Source organism: Oncorhynchus gorbuscha, linkage group LG01 (assembly GCF_021184085.1).
Source record: "Oncorhynchus gorbuscha isolate QuinsamMale2020 ecotype Even-year linkage group LG01, OgorEven_v1.0, whole genome shotgun sequence".
In the NCBI taxonomy this organism is placed as follows: Eukaryota; Metazoa; Chordata; class Actinopteri; order Salmoniformes; family Salmonidae; genus Oncorhynchus; species Oncorhynchus gorbuscha.
In genome coordinates, this window is record NC_060173.1 from 85969754 (window position 1) to 85991055 (window position 21302).

The window sequence follows — 21302 nt, forward strand, 5'->3', positions numbered from 1 at the left end:
ATATGGGGCAGGGGAGAGACAGAGAGACTAGGGGAAGGGAGAGAGAGAACTGGGGTCTGTGGCAGAAGGGAAGAGGGATAGAGAGAGGGAGAGGGAAGGACGGGAGAAGAGGGGGAAAGAGAAGAGGGAGCGATGTCTTAATATGTGTGGGCCTCTTCTTTGTGTCTGACAAAGGGAACAGCATCTATAGTAATTGGCAGCACTGTGTGTTCCTAAATAAAGCATCCAACCAGCTGCAGAACCATTCCACCAATCGAGCCAGGGATTTAACAGGCAGGGAACACAATGCTGGGTTAAATGACCAGGGCTTTTCTCCTTCATTTATAGACCTCCAACACTTTACTGCAGCATCACAACGACAGAAAAAGAAAGGAGATTTGACTAGAAAAGAGATATGGAGATGTGTGTACAGTCGTGGCCAAAAGTGAGAATGACACATTCATTTCCACTAACTTTGCTGCTTCAGTGTCTTTAGATATATTTGTCAGATGTTACTATGGAACAATGAAGTATAATTACAAGCATTTCATAAGTGTCAAAGGCATTTATTGGCAATTACATGAAGTTGATGCAAAGAGTCAATATTTGCAGTGTTGACCCTTCTTTTTAAAGACCTCTGCAATCCGCACTGGCATGCTGTCAATTAACTTCTGGGCCACATCCTGCATTCTTGCATAATCAATGCTTGGAGTTTGTCAGATTTTCTGGGTTTTTGTTTGTCCACCCGCCTCTTGAGGATTGACCATAAGTTTTCAATGGGATTAAGGTCTGGGGAGTTTCCTGGCCATGGACCCAAAATATTGATGTTTTGTTCCCTGAGCCAGTTAGTTATCACTTTTTCCTTATGGCAAGGTGCTCCATCATGCTGGAAAAGGCATTGTTAGTCGCCAAACTGCTCCTGGATGGTTGGGAGAAGTTGCTCTCGGAGGATGTGTTGGTACCATTCTTTATTCATTGCTGTGTTCTCAGGCAAAATTGTGAGTGAGCCCACTCCCTTGGCTGAGAAGCAACCCCACACATGAATGGTCTCAGGATGCTTTACTGTTGGTATGACACAGTACTGATGGTAGCGCTCACCTTGTCTTTTCCGGACAAGCTTTTTTTTGGATGCCCCAAACAATCGGAAAGGGGATTCATCAGAGAAAATGACTTTACCCCAGTCCTCAGCAGTCCAATCCCTGTACCTTTTGCAGAATATCAGCCTGTCCCTGATGTTTTTCCTGGAGAGAAGTGGCTTCTTTGCTGCCCTTCTTGACACCAGACCATCCTCCAAAAGTCTTCACCTCACTGTGCGTGCAGATGCACTCACACCTGCCTGCTGCCATTCCTGAGCAAGCTCTGTACTGGTGGTGCCCCGATCCCACAGCTGAATCAACTTTAGGAGACGGTCCTGGCGCTTGCTGGACTTTCTTGGGCACCCTGAAGCCTTCTTCACAACAATTTAACTGCTCTCCTTGAAGTTCTTGATGATCCGATAAATGGTTGATTTAGGTGCAATCTTACTGGCAGCAATATCCTTGCCTGTGAAAGCCCGTTTTGTGCAAAGCAATGATGACGGCACGTGTTTTCTTGCAGGTAACCATGGTTGACAGAGGAAGAACAATGATTCCAAGCACCACCCTCCTTTTGAATCTTCAACTCTGTTATTCAAACTCAATCAGCATGACAGAGTGATCTCCAGCCTTGTCCTCGTCAACACTCACACCTGTGTTAACGAGAGAATCACTGACATGATGTCAGCTGGTCCTGTTGTGGCAGGGCTGAAATGCAGTGGAAATGTTTTTGGGGGATTCAGTTCATTTGCATGGCAAAGAGGAACTTTGCAATTAATTGCAATTCACCTGATCACTCTTCATAACATTCTGGAGTATATGCAAATTGCCATCATACAAACTGAGGCAGCAGACTTTGCGAAAATTAATATTTGTGTCATTCTCAAAACTTTTGGCCACGACTATATCTGATATATGAGTATCCTGTTAGGTATCCCTGTTTCAGGGCTGATGTCCTCTCTGTTGTGGTCAAACCTGAAAGCATTCATATAAACACCCATTTACTAATAGGGATCTAATTCAAATCTAAAGTTAGGGAAGTTTTATTAGGGACTTTCATAGCTGAGTCGTTCCACAGAAAGATTGCCCTTTGTATCATGTTGATATCATAAGTAGAAATTGTGCACCAATATTTAATTTTAAAGGCCTATTATATAAAATTAAGTGCCCTCTACTAGACCACATGGAGAATTCAATAAATCATATTTTTTAAATGAAAAAAGGCTGAAGTGCCAAAATGAAGCATTTGGACATCGCTCTCCGTCCACCCTTTGTCACTTCTAGGAAGATGAACTTAATCCCCAAATTTCTCCATCATTGTAAAGCCCTAGTTATTTTGTTGCTTTGACAGTCATTTCTGAAGATGATTATTTATTTCATGTAATTAGTGATTTATTTACATTTGTCCCTCATTTTAAGGTCACCCCTGTTACATGAACAGAACTCTCATTTTAATATTGTGAAACTATTCCTTTTTGTATTTTTTTATTCAAAAGAAACATTGAACATCTAACAGTCAAATCATAGTGTAAAAAAAGCAGGCGTGCTGGTTCTACTCTTTTGGCCATTTTCTGGTGTTTTGTGGTGGAAAACTGACCGGGTTGTGGATAATCTCCAACCTAGGAGTCAAGTTTAATCCTTCTCTGTCCTTCGATGCCCAAATAAAACAAATTTGTAAAACATTTTTCCATCTTAAAAACAACTCTCCCAGCCCGATGCAGAGAAACTCATCCACACCTTCATCTTCTCTCGGATTGACTACGACAATGAACTGTTTGGGGGCCTCCCAGCCAAATCACTACAGAGGCTCCAACTAATCCAGAACAACTGCCAGGGTCCTGACCAGGACCAAGAAGTCAAACCACATCACCCCAATCCTGGCCCAACTCCACTGGCTACCGGTCAACTACAGGATCGACTTCCAAATCCTCATGCTTGTATTTAAAGCCCCACCTACATCAGCAACCTTATCTCAATCAGCGAGCCCCCTCGCACTCTCCACTCAAGCCACTACGTACTGATTCAAGTCCCCAAGACACGTTTCCGAACTATGGACCGAGTCTTCTGCTTCCTTTCCCCTCGCTCATGGAATGCTCTCCCTGACCATCTGAGAGCCACTCTGAACTTTTAAAATGGGACTTAAAACCCACTTCTACAGACTCTTTTTCATAGCCCTAGTCCCAATCTAAAATGTATTTAGCACCTAGCCCACTATTGCTATTTTACCTGCCTTGATTCTAAATGCATGTCGTTTTTATTGTATATAATGTTTGTTTTTTCCCTCAGAGCTTTGGATAACTCTGTAATGAAAAGCACCTCTACAAATGAAATGTATTATTATTATTATAATAACACGTCAACCCTGTTACCCGTAGATAGACAGGCTAGAAAAGTTGTAGCTTTTTTATTTTGTGAAGCTTGCATTCAATTGCCTCTCCTTGTTGCACACAACAAGGAATTACCCCTGTCACGAGGGGATTTATAGCTGATTTAAGATGAAATCGTCAACCCTGTTACTTCATTTGGCACTTAATATAGCATTTTCTTTTCCATTTGAATACCTCTTGAGATAGGAAAATATGTTTTTTTTTATGAAGTTGAACATGGGCTTTTTAGGACAGAATTTTAAAATGAGGAGAAATCAAACTTTTATTCATACCAAGTTACACTTCTGAATGAATTGCCACATGCCTTTGTTTGTGTTGTGGCTGTAGGAGGAGCTCCCCTTCCAACAAAGTGATTCAATTATTTAGATCCGGCATAAATTCTTACGGAAAAAAATAAATCAAGTTACATGAAATTATGCCAGTCATATGAGGTGGCCATATTATGAGCCTGTCCTGTTTTGACTTGACCACTTCTATTGTGAAAAATCTAATGTCAAAGCCATAATGTGTTTGTTACCCGCAGCCTGATGTAGAGGATTTCATTTAATCTATGTTTTTAAGAGACATGTTTGTACAAAGAGAACACCGTGTTAACTTGGCATGAAGCTAGAAGTGGATACAATGCTCAGTATACATTGATACACCTGATCACGAGGGACTGTTTTGCAGCTTGCAAGATAACTAGCATGCCACATATTTAGCCTTTGTTTATTTATCCCTTATAGACTGATGAGCATGATAGATTCAGGAGGGCAATCTTACTCTGTTAGGGCTGGTGTAGGTATAGGCTTGGTGAAGGTGAGGGCTTGGGGTGGGTGCAGACTTTTGCTTCTGCCAAGCAGTAGTACATCTGATTCTACTCATCTTTAATTAAACGCTCATGCCTGGAACAAAGGCCTGCACCCACCCCAAGCCTGCACCCACACCGGCCCTCTCAAGGTCATGTTCTCCCCGAAATGAGTTCCTCAATCTTTATCACCTCTGATTGCTAATTTTGTCCCTCCTCCTTGTGACACGACAGGACCATCAAAGCCATCTCTGGGAAAGGATCCATGTCAGTGTGGTGGAGCTCTGGACCTGACGCCGGTTCAAAGGTTCTCTCCTTCCAGAGGATCAGCTGGGCTCTGGTGTGACCTGTAGAGGGTCCGGGGAGGGTCCGGCTCCATGGCCCTGTTGGTGGGAAATGATTAATGGTGGGCTGGTGATGACGGGGGCTGGGTGACCTGACCTTTCTATCCTGGTTGTATTTGTGGGGGCGGTAAGCGCCAGGCTTTAAGAGCACTGTAGACCCTTGTAGTGCCCAGACAGCTGCAGCGTTATGCCCCTGGCCGGGCTTATCGACTGGGCCGGGAGCCCAGGGATGTGGGCCAGCAATGGGATGGGGTGATGGGTTGGATAGGGGTTAGAGGAAGGAGAGGGAGGCAATGAGGGCTGGGACGAGGATGCATTGGCCTGGGGACTAGCGAAGAGGGGTGGGGAGTTAAGGGGTTGGAAGAAGATGGGTGGACTGGACCTGGGGTTACAGTAAGGGCAGCCAAGGACTGGGGCTGGGGCTGGGACTTAAGGGTTCAGGGTTGACATTTGGGAGTGATGGTGAGAACGTGGTAGTCAATCCATGAGAGCCACAATACTGCACTTGTGCTTTGAGGGTTAACTGGCAATATTCAAAACAGTTTGGTTACAGCTACACCATGTGAATTGTCTCCTGTTAATATAATACAAGCATGCTGGTACTGGCAGCAATAAAACATGCCATAGAATATATTTGTGAGTGTTGCAATCGGTTTGACTTTAATTCACATTTATCTAACTACTGCTTTTGTGACTAAGCCCATAGTTCTTTATTGATGTACATTGAGTGATCCATGTGTGGGTAGTTGGGCACAATCAGGTGAATTAGATTAGATCCCAGCCCCCCTGAGCTGTGGCTCCTAACATGACAACAGTACTGGAGGTAAAGACTATCATCTGACTTCAATTTCCCTCTCCCATTTCCTTCCACACAACAGTGATTCTCAGCATAGTTGTCTAATTCAAACAGGGGCAGATTAGCCTTCTGGCAATTCTGGCAAATGCCAGATGTGCTAGACTATTTTTTAAGTTGGGTGGGCTAGTTGAAATTGACACACAAAAAAACAAAAATATTATGGATGGCGCTCATGGTATTTTGGTATTTTATTGGGATCCCCATTAGCTGTTGCATTCAATGGCTCTATATAATACTGTACACTTTCTTGAATTTGTTCTGGAATTGGGGACTGTGAAAAGACCCCTGGTTGCATGTCTGGTGGGGTAAGTGTGTGTGTCAGAGCTGTGTAAATTGACTATGCAAACAATTTGGAATTTTCAACACATGAATGTTTCTTATAAAAAGAAGAGGTGATGCAGTCAGTTTCTCCTCAATTCTTAGCCAAGAGAGACTGGCAGCATAGTATTAATATCAGCCCTCTGATTACAATGAAGAGCAAGATGTGCCACTCTGTTTTGGGCCAGTTGCAGCTTAACCTGATATTTATTTGCAGCACATGACCAAATGATCAAGGGCCTGTTAAGATTTTTGTAAGATTTTCTCTGATATACTAATCTATAATGAGTACTGTTATAATCTCCACCCGGCAAAGCCAGAAGAGGACTGGTCACCCCTCAGAGCCTGGTTCCTCTTTACATTTCTCCCTAGGTTCCAGCCTTTCTAGGGAGTTTTTCCTAGCCACCATGCTTTTTTAAATTGTATTTTATTTAACCTTAAGAACAAATTCTTATTTATAATGACAGCCTAGCAAAAGGCAAAAGGCCTCCTGTGGGGACGGGAGCCTGGGATTTAAAAAATAAAACAAGTACAATATAAATGTAGGACAAAACACACATCACAACAAGAGAGACAACACAACACTACATAAAGAGAGACCTAAGACGACAACATAGCAAGGCAGCAACACATGACAACCCAACATGGTACCAGCATAAAACATGGTACAAACATTATTGGTTACAGACAACAGCACAAAGGGCAAGAAAGTAGAAACAACAATGCATCACACAAAGCAGCCACAACTGTCAGTAAGAGTGTCCATGATTGAGTCTTTGAATGAAGAGATTGAGATAAAACTGTCCAGTTTGAGTGTTTGTTGCAGCTCGTTCCAGTCGCTAACTGCAGCGAACTGAAAAGAGAAGCGACCCAGGGATGTGTGTGCTTTGGGGATCTTTAACAGAATGTGACTGGCAGAACGAGTGTTGTATGTGGAGGATGAGGGCTGCAGTAGATATCTCAGATAGGGGGGAGTGAGGCCTAACATGTCTATAAGCACCACAGTCTTTACGGTAGTCTACAAATAGAGCACTTGAGTCACACAAGGGGTCTCTGACACATTCACTCCCTTCTGGACAGTGTGCAGGGGCCTCCAGGACAGGAAGACATATAATTCATCTCAAGTCAATCAAACAACAGGTTAAAGGTCCAATGCAGTGGACAGGAGAGTGTGAAGGTGCAAAACATAGCGCTACAATTTTCGTAGAAACCAAGCGGGTGGCTATCATTACCAGTCAGGCCTGGGGGAGAGGGAAGGACTGGCAGAGAATGTGAGAGAGGTGGGATGGATAGGGAGAGACGGCAAGAGCGGGACAGATTCTCTGAAAGCTATCTCAGAGGAGGAGGGTGCTCTATGACATTTAACCCTTGGCATACTTTCCATCCTAACATCATCAAAGAGCCACAATGTCATGGAGTACACCAATCAATCAATCAATCAAATGTTATTTATAAAGCCCTTCCTACATCAGCTGATGTCTCAAAGTGCTGTACAGAAACCCAGCATAAAACCCCAAACATCAAGCAATGCAGGTGTGGAAAACACCTACCTTTCATAGACTGACACTCTTTGTTCACCATCCGCTTGTAAAATACATCATCCAGATAGATGGTCCGTGTGGTGTTTATTTAGGATGAATTACCCGCCAGCGGGTCGATGTGCCCACAACACAGCGTGCTCCGAGCTGTGCTTTCAGCTGTCGGGGTTGAGCTCCTGTAGGAAAAGTTTCAGGGTGAGTTGAGGTTGGACAACACCCACAATGCCCACAATACACAACAGTAAAGTGTGTGTGTGTGTGTGTGTGTGTGTGTGTGTGTGTGTGTGTGTGTGTGTGTGTGTGTGTGTGTGTGTGTGTGTGTGTGTGTGTGTGTGTGTGTGTGTGTGTGTGTGTGTGTGTGTGTGTGTGTGTGTGTGTGTGTGTGTGTGTGTGTGTGCACACATAAGGACAAGGCCTTGGTAATATTACACAACATTATGTACTTGGGGATAGAAAAAAAAGACCAAAACTGTTTAAATGACTCTACTGTTGCAATCTGGGCTCAGATCTAATGAAAAACCTCTCATGACAGGAATGTTCTCTGTGAAAACAAACACTAAAACAAAGTAAAAGTCGAGGGAGGTTTGTGAACTTGGATTCTGAAGCAATCCTGGGATATTTATTATTTCTGGCTTTCCTCTTTGTGAAAAGGGGTATACAGAGTTAGTGGGGGGAAGAGAGGATGTTAGAATTAGGATGAGGCAGGGTTACTGGATCAGAATATTGAAAAGGAGAAGGAATGCTGGGAAGGGCTGGATCTGATAGCAGAAGGGTGCAGGGATCGAGGGAGAAAGAGGAGGATGCAGGGATAGAGGGAGAGAGAGGGGCGTGCAGGGATAGAGGGAGAGAGAGGGGCGTGCAGGGATAGAGGGAGAGAGGTGAATGTGATACATTTCAGCACTACAGGGGTGATAAACTATAGACCAGGGCTCTCCAACCCGGTTCCTGGAGAGCTACCATCCTGTACGTTTTTGCTCCCAACCCTAATCTATCACACCTGATTCTAATAATTAGCTAGTTGATAAATTGAATCAGGTTAGTTACAGCTGGGGTTGGAGAGAAACCCTACAGGAGGGTAGTTCTCTAGGAACAGGGTTGGAGAGCCCTGCAATAGACAGTGTGTGTGTGTGTGTGTGTGTGTGTGTGTGTGTGTGTGTGTGTGTGTGTGTGTGTGTGTGTGTGTGTGTGTGTGTGTGTGTGTGTGTGTGTGTGTGTGTGTGTGTGTGTGTGTGTGTGTGTGTGTGTGTGTGTGTGTGTGTGTGTGTGTGTGTGTGTGTGTGTGTGGTTAACATCAATGCAATGCCTTACAAGGCCACAGGACTGTTGGTGTGACTGCATTAGTGAGAAAGTGAGTGTGTGTGTATTTATAGCCCATTGAAAAAGAAAAGAGAACCCTGCCCCCTCCTACCCCTCTCCTCACCCACTCCCCAATTAGTCGTCTATTGGTGGGGTAATCCAATCAGGAGTGACTACAGCTCGCCGTCCGTCGCCCGTCTCAGTCTGAGCAGACTCCTCAAAGGCACACACCCTCCACAGACAGAAAGGTAAGACTCATCACTGTCCACTCATCCATCCATCCCTTTTCACTCCTCTTCCACTTCTCTAGCACTCCCTCTCTGGCATCCTCTTCCACGTCCATTCTCTCTCTGCACCTGCGCTCTTACCTCTACTTAATAATGTTATCTTTCTTTCCACTGTTCAACTAAGCCCGTCTCCGTCCATCCCATTACCTCTTCTTCTCTACCACTGGAAACTATCCCCCTCCACTCAGCCCAAACAATATCACTCACCCTCCTCCTAAAACTCCACATCTCTCTCTCTGTTTATGGCTCTTCAAACTTTTATCAACTTGCACAGAATGACAGAATTTTGGCATTTAAGCGTGACATGTGACCTAATTTCTTCACTGACTAACTCACCGGTGGCTTAATTGATAAAGGTAAATCTATTGTATGTCATCAGTAGTTGACTTAGCTGTCTTTATTTACTATTTTTAAGACCCCCTTGTCACTTTGAATCAAAGGTCATCAGTTGAGCTTCGGTTAGGGAACATTAATGTTCCCATGATACAGATTACATGATCAAAGGAGATCCAATAATTGTTCTTGGGCCCTCAGAAAGCCTGACTCTATTGCCCTACATTCACTGTGCCTCGGAGAGAAAATGATTAGGGTTTTAGTGGACTTTGTTTTAAATGCTCAAGGTGATCCTTTCAGCAGGTTAACATTGTCACAGTGCAGATCCAAGATCCATCTGTCAGACTGTGCGTGCATGTGTGTGTGTGTGTGTGTTGAACTTTAAACATAGACAGTGTGTATGCTAGGGGAAGGCTGTCTATGCTATGTTGTGATATCTAATCAATGATTTATATATACACTAGATGACTGACAGGGGCCCTGTGTTGAAGCCACCGTGCCACCATCTTGGTACTACCTCACCATAAATATTTTGGAAGCTATAGAAATGCATTTATCTACATTTATTTTTCCACATTTATTCTATTACAGACACCTTAATGCACACTTTAAATGATATTATGTGATCTAAACATACAAATATATATATATATATTCCCTTAAAGTATAAGTACTAATGTTACTATCTCCACTACAACAGAAAAATACTTAGACATTTAATTTTGTCCTTACTGTAGAATTCCATTGATTCCTATGGATGACTGCTCCTTAAATATGACCAACCGGTGGCTTCAAAGCCTCTCATTGGCAAATACATATCATCTGCAAATCAGGGTTTATATACATCATTGTATCTAATGCTGAAGGACAAGTGGGGGTGTTTTCAGTGTGTCTGGATAAAGTGCTGATGGACAGGGCAGATAGGTTATATTCTCTATGCCTTTGTGCCAAGTATCTACACACTATTGTTAGGGAAGAAGTGGGGAGTGGTGTGGGAAAGGGGGGGTACATTTAGGGAAACAAAGTTCCACCCCTTTAGGCTAGGAGGTATTAAGTGCAGTCATGGTGTGATGGAGCCAATGAAATAGTCCCAAAGGTGCAAACCCTGCCACTCGACTTATCTGGAAGACTATATGTGTATGTGTGACGGACTGTGCATGTCTGTAGTAGTTTGACATTGAGCTATTTTGAACCTGTCTAAACCGCTCTGTCGTGGCTCTTGAAAGCATTCCAGTTTGCTGGGAGGGCACTGGCTATCATTAGAGATGCATGTCACTGTGGGCCACTTCCGTCATTGTGGCTCAAGCCTAGTGCGATAGATCCCCTGTCAGCACTGACAGAGAGAGACTACCTGTCCACTGTTACTGACTCAACATTAAGGAAATCTTTGACTACGTACAGACTCAGTGAGCATAGCCTTGCTATTGAGAGAGGCTGCTGTAGGCAGACCTGGCTCTCAAGAGAAGACAGGCTACAGTATTTGTACACTGCCCACAAAATGAGGTGGAAACTGAGCTGTACTTCCTACCCTGCCAAATGCATGACCATATTAGAGACACATATTTCCGTCAGATTACACAGACCCACAAAGAATTTGAAAACAAATCAAATTTGGATAAACTCCCATGTCTATTGGGTGAAATACCACAGTGTGCCATCACAGCAGGGAGATTTGTGACCTGTTGTCACAAGAAAAGGGCAACCAGTGAAGAACAAACACCATTGTAAATACAACCCATATTTATGCTTATTTCTTTTATTTTCTTGTACTTGAACTATTTGCACCTCATTACAACACTGTATATAGACATAATATGACAATTGAAATGTCTCTATTCCTTTGGGGGGGCTGGGGTCAGATGTGGGTACTCCAGTGGTTCCTGTCAAATTGAGGAAGAGGGGAGGGGTGTAGGGTCTTTTTCTTGCTAAGTAAAGAAATATAATTTATCTTAGTCCAATGTAGCCATTTGTATTGCAATATCAAGTCATTTCTGAGTAACATTGAAGTACCTTAATGTGATTGTTTTGAATGGTCAAAAAAAATTACTTCTTAGCAGAGGGGAAAAGTAGCTGTTATTGGTAGACAGACCAAAAAGAAAAATGTCTGACGTATTAACTAATTTTTCACCAAGCAGGCCAAAACTCTATCCCAACAAAACAGGCTGAAAAGTTCAGGCAGTCTTTTCAAACAGCTCTTACACAAAAAGGGCATTATCATAATTTTCACAATTTCACAGTATTATTCCAACCTATTGATGTGGAAATATTTTTTTTAAAACAAGGACATCCAGTTTTGGACTGCACTGGGCCTTTAAATTATATGTAGATGAAAAACAAAAGAAGACAATCTTGTAAGGGGATGCACTCTGGACCATTTATAACACTTGTCTGGCTGTTTGTCAGTACCCAATACAGTTTTTAGGTTCAAGTTCTGGCAGGTTGGATGGGGGGGTGTCGCTGCACAGCTATTTTCAGGTCTCTCCAGAGATGTTAGATCGGGTTCATGTCCAGGCTCTGGCTGGTTCACTCAAGGACATTCAGAGACTTGTCCCAAAGCCACTCCTGCATTGTCTTGGCTGTGTGCTTAGGGGTCATTGTCCTGTTGGAAGGTGAACCTTTGCTCCAGTCTGAGGTCCTGAGAGCTCTGGAGCAGGTTTTCATCAAGGATCTCTTTGTACTTTGCTCTGTTCATCTTTCCCTTGATCCTGACTAGTTTCCAGTCCCTGCAGCTGAAAAACATCCCCACAGCATGATGCTGCCACCACCCTGCTTCACCGTAGGGATGGTGCCAGGTTTCCTCCAGACGTGACACTTGACATTCAGGGCAAATAGTTTAATCTTGGTTTCATCAGACCATAAAATCTTGTATCTCATGGTCTGAAAGTCTTTAGATGCCTTTTGGAAAACTCCAAGTGGCCTGTCATGTGCCTTTTACTGAGGAGCGGCTTCCGTCTGGCCACTCTACCATAAAGGCCTGATTGGTGGAGTGTTGCAGAGATGATTGTCCTTCTTGAGGGTTCATCCACCTCCACATAGGAACTCTGGAGCTCTGTCAGAGGCCCTTCTCCCCTGATTCTACAGTTTGGGGGGGGGGGTGGAACAGACATGAGGATAGTCAATCAAAATGAATAGAACAGAGTTGGAACCTCTAAGTTGACTGGTCAACTCATGGGTACACTTGCAATGGCTGACTGATGTCATCATATCAAATGTTATTTGTCACATGCTTTGTAAACAACAGGTGGAGACTAACAGTGAAATGCTTTCTTACGGGCCCTTCCCAACAACGCAGAGAGAGAGAAAATGGAGAAATGGTATGAAAGTAAAAATCAATACACAATGAGTAACAATAGCATGGCTATATACAAGGGGTAAAAGCACCGAGTCCATATGCATGGATACGAGGTGATATGTACATAAACTCAGCAAAAAAAGAAACGCCCCTTTTTCAGGACCCTGTCTTTCAAAGATCATTCGTAAAAATCCAAATAACTTCACAGATCTTCATTGTATAGGGTTAAAGATTGTTTCCCATGCTTGTTCAATGAACCATAAACAATTAATGAGCAGGTGAGGACCTGCTTTACAACAGGCCTACAAGCCCTCAGTCCAGGCTCTCTCAGCCTATTGCGGACAGTCTGAGCACTGATGGAGGGATTGTGCGTTCCTGGTGCAACTTGGGCAGTTGTTGTTGCCATCCTGTACCTGTCCTGCAGGTGTGATGTTCGGAGGTACTGATCCTGTGCGGTTGTTGTTACACGTGGTCTGCCACTGCGAGGACGATCAGCTGTCCGTCCTGTCTCCCTGCAGCGCTGTCTAAGGCATCTCACAGTACGGACATTGCAATTAGCAATTTATTGTCCTGGACACATCTGCAGTCCTCATGCCTCCTTGCAGCATGCCTAAGGCATGTTCACGCAGATGAGCAGGGACCCGGGTATCTTTCTTTTGTTGTTTTTCAGAGTCAGTAGAAAGGAGTCTTTAGTGTCGTAAGTTTTGTGACCTTAATTGCTTACCGTCTGTAAGCTGTTAGTGTCTTAACAACCGCTTCCAATTATCTTAGACCACGCCCCTTCCCTCCACACCTATTCCCACTCCCTAATCATCTCTCGTCTACCTTTTTCAAACCTTTCATTCCCTGTATAGCATACCACAGTATAAGTTATAATACCCATAAAACCTAGCGGTCAAACAGGGAAATGGTTCCAATAATTTACCCACCATTAATTTTTACCATAGGGGATTTTAGAAACACTTGAAAATAAGGGCTGTGTTTCATGTAGGCTTATCCTGGCGTGATCTTTTGATTAGAGGCCGACCGATTATGATTTTTCAACGCCGATACCGATTATTGGACGACCCCAAAAAAAAAGCTGATACCGATTAATCGGCCAAATTGTTATTTATTTGTAATAATGACAATTACAACAATACTGAATACACTTTCATTTTAACTTAATATAATGCATCAATAGAAATCCATTTAGGCTCAAATAAATAATGAAACATGTTCAATTTGGTTTAAATAGTTGAAGAAAGTAAAAGTGCAATATGTGCTATGTAAAAAAAGTTAAAATTTTAAGTTCCTTGCTCAGAACATGAGAACATTTGAAAGCTGGTGGTTCCTTTTAACATGAGACTTCATTATTCCAAGGTAAGTGTCACGCCCTGGTTAAAATATTTTGTGTTTTTCTTCATTTATTTGGTCAGGCCAGGGTGTGGCATGGGTTTTTGTATGTGGTGTGTATGTATTGGGATTGTAGCTTAGTGGGGTGTTCTAGTTAGGTCTATGGCTGTCTGAAGTGGTTCTCAGAAGCAGGTGTTTATCGTTGTCTCTGATTGGGAACCATATTTAGGCAGCCATATTATTTGTTTGTTTCGTGGGTGATTGTCCTTAGTGTCCTTGTTCTTGTCTATGTATTAGTGTACACAAGTATAGGCTGTTTCGGTTTTCGTTACATTTATTGTTTTTTGTAGTGTTTGTATTTAGATTTGTGTTAAGTTTGTTTATTAAAACATGGATCGCAATCTACACGCTGCATTTTGGTCCGACTCTCCTTCACACCTAGAAAACCGTTACAGAATCACCCACCAAAAACGGACCAAGCAGCGTGTCAACAGGCAGGAGACACAGGAGAAGCAACAAAGGCAGCAACAGAGGCGCAATGAGGATTGGACATGGGACGATATATTGGATGGCGAGGGTTGCAACACATGGGAGGAGATCCTGGCGGGAAGGGATCGCCTTCCATGGGAACAGGTGGAGGCAGCGAGGAGAGCAGAGGCAGCCGGAGAGAGGAGCCGGCGATATGAGGGAACACGGTTGGCAAGGAAGCCCGAGAGAGTCAGCCCCAAAAATGTATTGGGGGGGGGCTCACAGGGAGTAGGGCTACGCCAGGTAGGAGACCTGTGCAAACTCCCTGTGCTTACCGGGGGCTAGAGAGACCGGGCAGGCACCGTGTTATGCAGTGGTGCGCACGGTGTCCCCAGTGCGGGTGCATAGCCTCTTCCAGTGCGGTATATTCCAGCTCCTCGTCTGGGGGACGGTGTCCCCAGTGTGGGTGCATAGCCCGGTCTTCCAGATCCGCCAGTCATTCCAGCTCTTCCAGATCCGGGCTAGAGTGGGCATCGAGCCAGGTAAGGTTGGGCAGGCTCCGGTGCTCAAGAGCTCCAGTCCGCGCCTGCACGGTCCGGGACTCTTCCATCCAGTACCACTCTCCACACCCCAGCCCTCCGGATCCGCCAGCAGCTCCCTGCACCAGGCTTCCTGTGCGTGTCTTCGGGCCTAGTACCACCAGTACCAGCACCACGCATCAGGCCTACAGTGCGCCTCACCTCTCCAGCGCTGTCGGAGCCTTCCTCCTCTCCTGCGCTGCTGGAGTCTCCTGCCTGTTCAGCGCAGCCAGAGCCTTCCTCCTCTACTGCGCTGCTGGAGTCTCCTGCCTGTTCAGCGCAGCCAGAGCTGCCAGTCTGCATGGAGCTGCCAGTCTGCATGGAGCTGCCAGTCTGCATGGAGCTGCCAGTCTGCATGGAGCTGCCAGTCTGCATGGAGCAGCCAGAGCTGCCAGTCTGCATGGAGCAGCCAGAGCTGCCAGTCTGCACTCTTCCAGATCCGCCAGACTCTTCCAGATCCGCCAGACTCTTCCAGATCCGCCAGTCTGCCAGACTCTTCCAGATCCGCCAGTCTGCCAGACTCTTCCAAATCCGCCAGTCAACCAGACTCTTCCAGATCCGCCAGTCAACCAGACTCTTCCAGATCCGCCAGTCAACCAGACTCTTCCAGATCCGCCAGTCAACCAGACTCTTCCAGATCCGCCAGTCAGCCAAACTCTTCCAGATCCGCCAGTCAGCCGGACTCTTCCAGATCCGCCAGTCAGCCGGACTCTTCCAGATCCGCCAGTCAGCCGGACTCTTCCAGATCCGCCAGTCAGCCGGACTCTTCCAGATCCGCCAGTCAGCCGGACTCTTCCAGATCCGCCAGTCAGCCGGACTCTTCCAGATCCGCCGGACACTTCCAGACTCTTCCAGATCCGCCGGACTCTTCCAGACTCTTCCAGATCCGCCGGACTCTTCCAGATCCGCCAGTCAGCCAGACTCTTCCAGATCCGCCAGTCAGCCAAACTCTTCCAGATCCGCCAGTCAGCCGGACTCTTCCAGATCCGCCAGTCAGCCGGACTCTTCCAGATCCGCCAGTCAGCCGGACTCTTCCAGATCCGCCAGTCAGCCGGACTCTTCCAGATCCGCCAGTCAGCCGGACTCTTCCAGATCCGCCAGTCAACCGGACTCTTCCAGATCCGCCAGTCGGCCAGGATCTGCCAGTCAGCCAGGATCTGCCGAAGCCACCAGCCAGCCAGGATCTGGTAGATCCATCAACCTCCCGAGCTTCCTCTCACTCCCGAGCTTCACCTCAGTCCCGAGCTGCCTCAGTCCTGAGCTGCCCCTCAGTCCCGATCTGCTTCTCAGTCCAGTGGGGTTCTGGGTGAGGACTACTTGGCCATGGTTGGCGGCGAGGGTGGACTAAGACATTGAGTGAGTGGGGTCCACGTCCTGCGCCGGAGCCGCCACCATGGACAGACGCCCACCCGGACCCTCCCTAGTGTTTTGAGGTGCTTTCGGGAGTCCGCACCTTAGGGGGGGGGGGTTCTGTCATGCCCTGGTCAAAATATTTTTCGGTTTTCGTTACATTTATTGTTTTTTGTAGTGTTTGTATTTAGATTCGTGTTACGTTTGTTTATTAAAACATGGATCGCGATCTACACGCTGAATTTTGGTCCGACTCTCCTTCACACCTAGAAAACCGTTACAGTAAGAGGTTTTAGGTTGTAGTTAATATAGTATTTATAGGACTATTTCTCTCTATACCATTTGTATTCCATATACCTTTGACTATTGTTCTTATAGGCACTTTAGTATTGTCAGTGTAACAGTATAAAGCCTTGGTTTCATGCATGTCAACATCAGAAGCCTCCTCCCTAAGTTTGTTTTACTCACTGCTTAAGCACACTCTGCTAACCCTGATGTCCTTGCCGTGTCTGAATCCTGGCTCAGGAAGGCCACCAAAAATTCAGAGATTTCCATACCCAACTATAACATCTTCCGTCAAGATAGAACTGCCAAAGGGGGAGGAGTTGCAGTCTAATGCAGAGATAGCCTGCAAAGTAATGTCATACTTTCCAGGTCCATACCCAAACAGTTCGAACTACTAATTTTAAAAATTACTCTCTCCAGAAATAAGTCTCTCACTGTTGCCGCCTGCTACCCTTCAGCTCCCAGCTGTGCCCTGGACACCATTTGTGAATTGATTGCCCCCCATCTAGCTTCAGAGTTTGTTCTGTTAGGTGACCTAAACTGGGATATGCTTAACACCCCGGCAGTCCTACAATCTAAGCTAGATGCCCTCAATCTCATACAAATCATCAAGGAACCCACCAGGTACAACCCTAACTCTGTAAGCAAGGGCACCCTCATACATTTACATTTAAGTCATTTAGCAGACGCTCTTATCATAGACGTCATCCTGACCAACTGGCCCTCCAAATACACCTCCGCTGTCTTCAACCAGGATCTCAGCGACCACTGCCTCATTGCCTGTATCCGCTACGGTGTCGCAGTCAAACGACCACCCCTCATCACTATCAAACGCTCCCTAAAACACTTCTGTGAGCAGGCCTTTCTAATCGACCTGGCCCGGGTATCCTGGAAGGACATTGACCTCATCCCGTCAGTTGAGGATGCCTGGTCATTCTTTAAGAGTAACTTCCTCACCATTTTAGATAAGCATGCTCCGTTCAAAAAATGCAGAACTAAGAACAGATACAGCACTTGGTTCACTCCAGACCTGACTGCCCTCGACCAGCACAAAAACATCCTGTGGCGGACTGCAATAGCATCGAACAGTCCCCGCGATATGCAACTGTTCAGGGAATCAGGAACCAATACACGCAGTCAGTCAGGAAAGCTAAGGCCAGCTTCTTCAGGCAGAAGTTTGCATCCTGTAGCTCCAACTCCAAAAAGTTCTGGGACACTGTGAAATCCATGGAGAACAAGAGCACATCCTCCCAGCTGCCCACTGCACTGACGCTAGGGAACACGGTCACCACAGACAAATCCATGATTATCGAAAACTTCAACAAGCATTTCTCAACGGCTGGCCATGCCTTCCGCCTGGCTACTCCTACCTCGGCCAACAGCTCCGGCCCCCCCGCAGCTCCTCGCCCAAGCCTCTTCAGGTTCTCCTTTACCCAAATCCAGATAACAGATGTTCTGAAAGAGCTCCAAAACCTGGACCCGTATAAATCAGCTGGTCTTGACAATCTGGACCCTCTATTTCTGAAACTATCCGCCACCATTGTCGCAACCCCTATTACCAGCCTTTTCAACCTCTCTTTCATATCGTCTGAGATCCCCAAGGATTGGAAAGCTGCTGCAGTCATCCCCCTCTTCAAAGGGGGAGACACCCTGGACCCATTCTGTTAGAGACCTATATCCATTCTGCCCTGCCTATCTAAGGTCTTCGAAAGCCAAGTCAACAAACTGGTCACTGACCATCTTGAATCCCACCGTACCCTCTCCGCTATGCAATCAGGCTTCCGAGCCGGTCACGGGTGCACCTCAGCCACACTCAAGGTACTAAACGACATCACGACCGCCATCGATAAAAGATAGTACTGTGCAGCCGTCTTCATCGACCTTGCCAAGGCTTTCGACTCTGTCAATCACCAGATTCTTATCGGCAGACTCAGTAGCCTCGGTTTTTCGGATGACTGCCTTGCCTGGTTCACCAATTACTTTGCAGACAGAGTTCAGTGTGTCAAATCGGAGGGCATGCTGTCCGGTCCTCTGTCAGTCTCTATGGGGGTGCCACAGGGTTCAATTCTCAGGCCGACTCTTTTCTCTGTATATATCAATGATGTTGGTCTTGCTGCGGGCGATTCCCTGATCCACCTCTACGCAGACGACACCATTCTATATACTTTCGGCCCGTCATTGGACACTGTGCTATCTAACCTCCAAACGAGCTTCAATGACATACAACACTCCATCCGTGGCCTCCAACTGCTCTTAAACGCTAGTCAAACCAAATGCATGCTTTTCAACCGATCGCTGCCTGCACCCGCATGCCCGACTAGCATCACCACACTGGATGGTTCCGACCTTGAATATGTGGACACCTATAAGTACCAAGGTGTCTGGCTAGACTGCAAACTCTCCTTCCAGACCCATATCAAGCATCTCCAATCGAAAATCAAATCAAGAGTCAGCTTTCTATTCCGCAACAAAGCCTCCTTCACTCACGCTGCCAAGCTTACCCAAGTAAAACTGACTATCCTACCGATCCTCGACTTCGGCGATGTCATCTACAAAATCGCTTCCAACACTCTACTCAGCAAACTGGATGCAGTTTATCACAGTGCCATCCGTTTTGTCACTAAAGCACCTTATACTACCCACCACTGCGACTTGTATGCTCTAGTCGGCTGGCCCTCGCTACATATTCGTCGCCAGACCCACTGGCTCCAGGTCATCTACAAGGCCATGCTAGGTAAAGCTCCGCCTTATCTCAGTTCACTGGTCACGATGGCAACACCCATCCGTAGCACGCGCTCCAGCAGGTGTATCTCACTGATCATCCCTAAAGCCAACACCTCATTCGGCCGCCTTTCATTCCAGTACTATGCTGCCTGTGACTGGAACGAATTGCAAAAATCGCTGAAGTTGGAGACTTATCTCCCTCACCAACTTCAAACATCAGCTATCTGAGCAGCTAACCGATCGCTGCAGCTGTACATAATCTATTGGCAAATAGCCCACCCATTTTCACCTACCTCATCCCCACAGTTTTTATTTATTTACTTTTCTGCTCTTTTGCACACCAATATCTCTACCTGTACATGATCATCTGATCATTTATCACTCCAGTGTTAATCTGCAATATTGTAATTACTCGCCTACCTCCTCATGCCTTTTGCACACATTGTATATAGACTCCCCTTTTTTCTACTGTGTTATTGACTTGTTAATTGTTTACTCCATGTGTAACTCTGTGTTGTCTGTTCACACTGCTATGCTTTATCTCAGCCTTTATCTTTATCAACTAGCCTACCTGGTTAAATAAAGGTGAAATAAAAAATTATAAAATAAATTAATAAAAATAGCTTCCATCCCTCTCCTCGCCGCTACCTGGGCTCGAACCAAGAACACATCGACAACAGCCACCCTCGAAGCAGCGTTAACCATGCAGAGCAAGGGGAACAACAACTCCAAGTCTCAGAGCGACTGACATTTGAAACGCTATTAGCGCGCACCCCGCTAACTAGCTAACCATTTCACATCGGTTACACCAGCCTAATCTCAGGAGTTGATAGGCTTGAAGTCAATAACAGCGCAATGCTTGAGGCACAGTGAAGAGCTGCTGGCAAAACACACAAAAGTGCTGTTTTAATGAATGCTTACGAGCCTGCTGCTGCCTACCATCGCTCAGTCAGACTGCTCTATCAAATATCAAATCATAGACTTAATTATAACATAATAACACACAGAAATATGAGCCTTTGGTCATTAATATGGTCAAATCCGGAAACTATCATTTTATTTATTTATTATTATCACATATACCCTGACTCTGTGCAATGAACGCAAGAGTAGAGACACAATTTTACCTGGTTAATATTGCCTGCTAACCTGGATTTCTTTTAGCTAAATATGCAGGTTTAAAAATATATACTTCTGTGTATTGATTTTAAGAAAGGCATTGATGTTTATGGATAGGTACACGTTGGAGCAACGACAGTCCTTTTTCCGCGCATGCGCACCGCTTCAATTATATGCTATGCAGGACACGCTAGATAAACTAGTAATATCATCAACCATGTGTAGTTATAACTAGAGATTATGATTGATTGATTGTTTTTTACAAGTTTAATGCTAGCTAGCAACTTACCTTGGCTTCTTATTGTATTCGGGTAACAGGTAGGCTCTTTGTGGAGTGCAATGAGAGGCAGGCGGTTAGAGCGTTAGACTAGTTAACCGGAAGGTTGCAAGATTGAATCCCGGAACTGACAAGGTAAAAATCTGTCGTTCTGCCCTGAACAAGGAAGTAAGGATAGGCGGGATGCAAATGTCTCAACTGGCCAATTGCCAGGGGAAATGCAGAGCACCAGATTCAAATAAAATGCTATAAAATTCAAACTTTCATTAAATCCCACATGTAAGATACTCAATTAAAGCTACACTCGTTGTGAATCCAGTCAACATGTCACATTTTATATATATATATATATTATTTTAAAAATGCTTTTCGGCGAAAGCATAAGAAGCTATTATCTGATAGCCTGCACCGTCTGCACTAGCAGTGAACAAAGGAGCTAGTATATTATAACCCTGCAGGGACTACACAAAACGCTGAAATAAAATATAAAACATGCATTACCTTTTGACGAGATTCTTTTTTTGGCACTCCAATATGTCCCATAAACATCACAATTAGTCCCTTTGTTCGATTAATAATGTCCATATATATCCAAAATGTCCATTTCTAAAGCGTGTTTGATCCAGAAAAAAAACTGCTTACGAAAACGCAACGTCACTACAAAATATTTCAAAAG

The 21302-nt window shown here is 45.2% G+C and overlaps 1 protein-coding gene and 1 long non-coding RNA gene across 3 annotated transcripts in view; one reads left to right on the forward strand and one right to left on the reverse strand.

Annotated features, from left to right (window-relative positions):
- On the reverse strand, positions 1–9999 carry LOC124044342. Its single transcript, XR_006840473.1, has 3 exons — positions 9931–9999; positions 4419–4609; positions 1–56 (listed from the first exon to the last, which is right to left on the reverse strand). It is a non-coding gene; the product is annotated as an uncharacterized LOC124044342 (long non-coding RNA).
- Positions 8539–21302, forward strand: part of LOC124044319 (four and a half LIM domains protein 2) — a 24634-nt gene continuing 11870 nt past the window's right edge. The window contains exon 1 of one of the 2 annotated variants that reach the window (XM_046363992.1): positions 8539–8826. The gene's annotated coding sequence lies outside the window, so the exon portion shown is untranslated. The remainder of the gene's footprint in view (positions 8827–21302) is intronic. The other variant, XM_046363983.1, reaches the window with a different exon arrangement.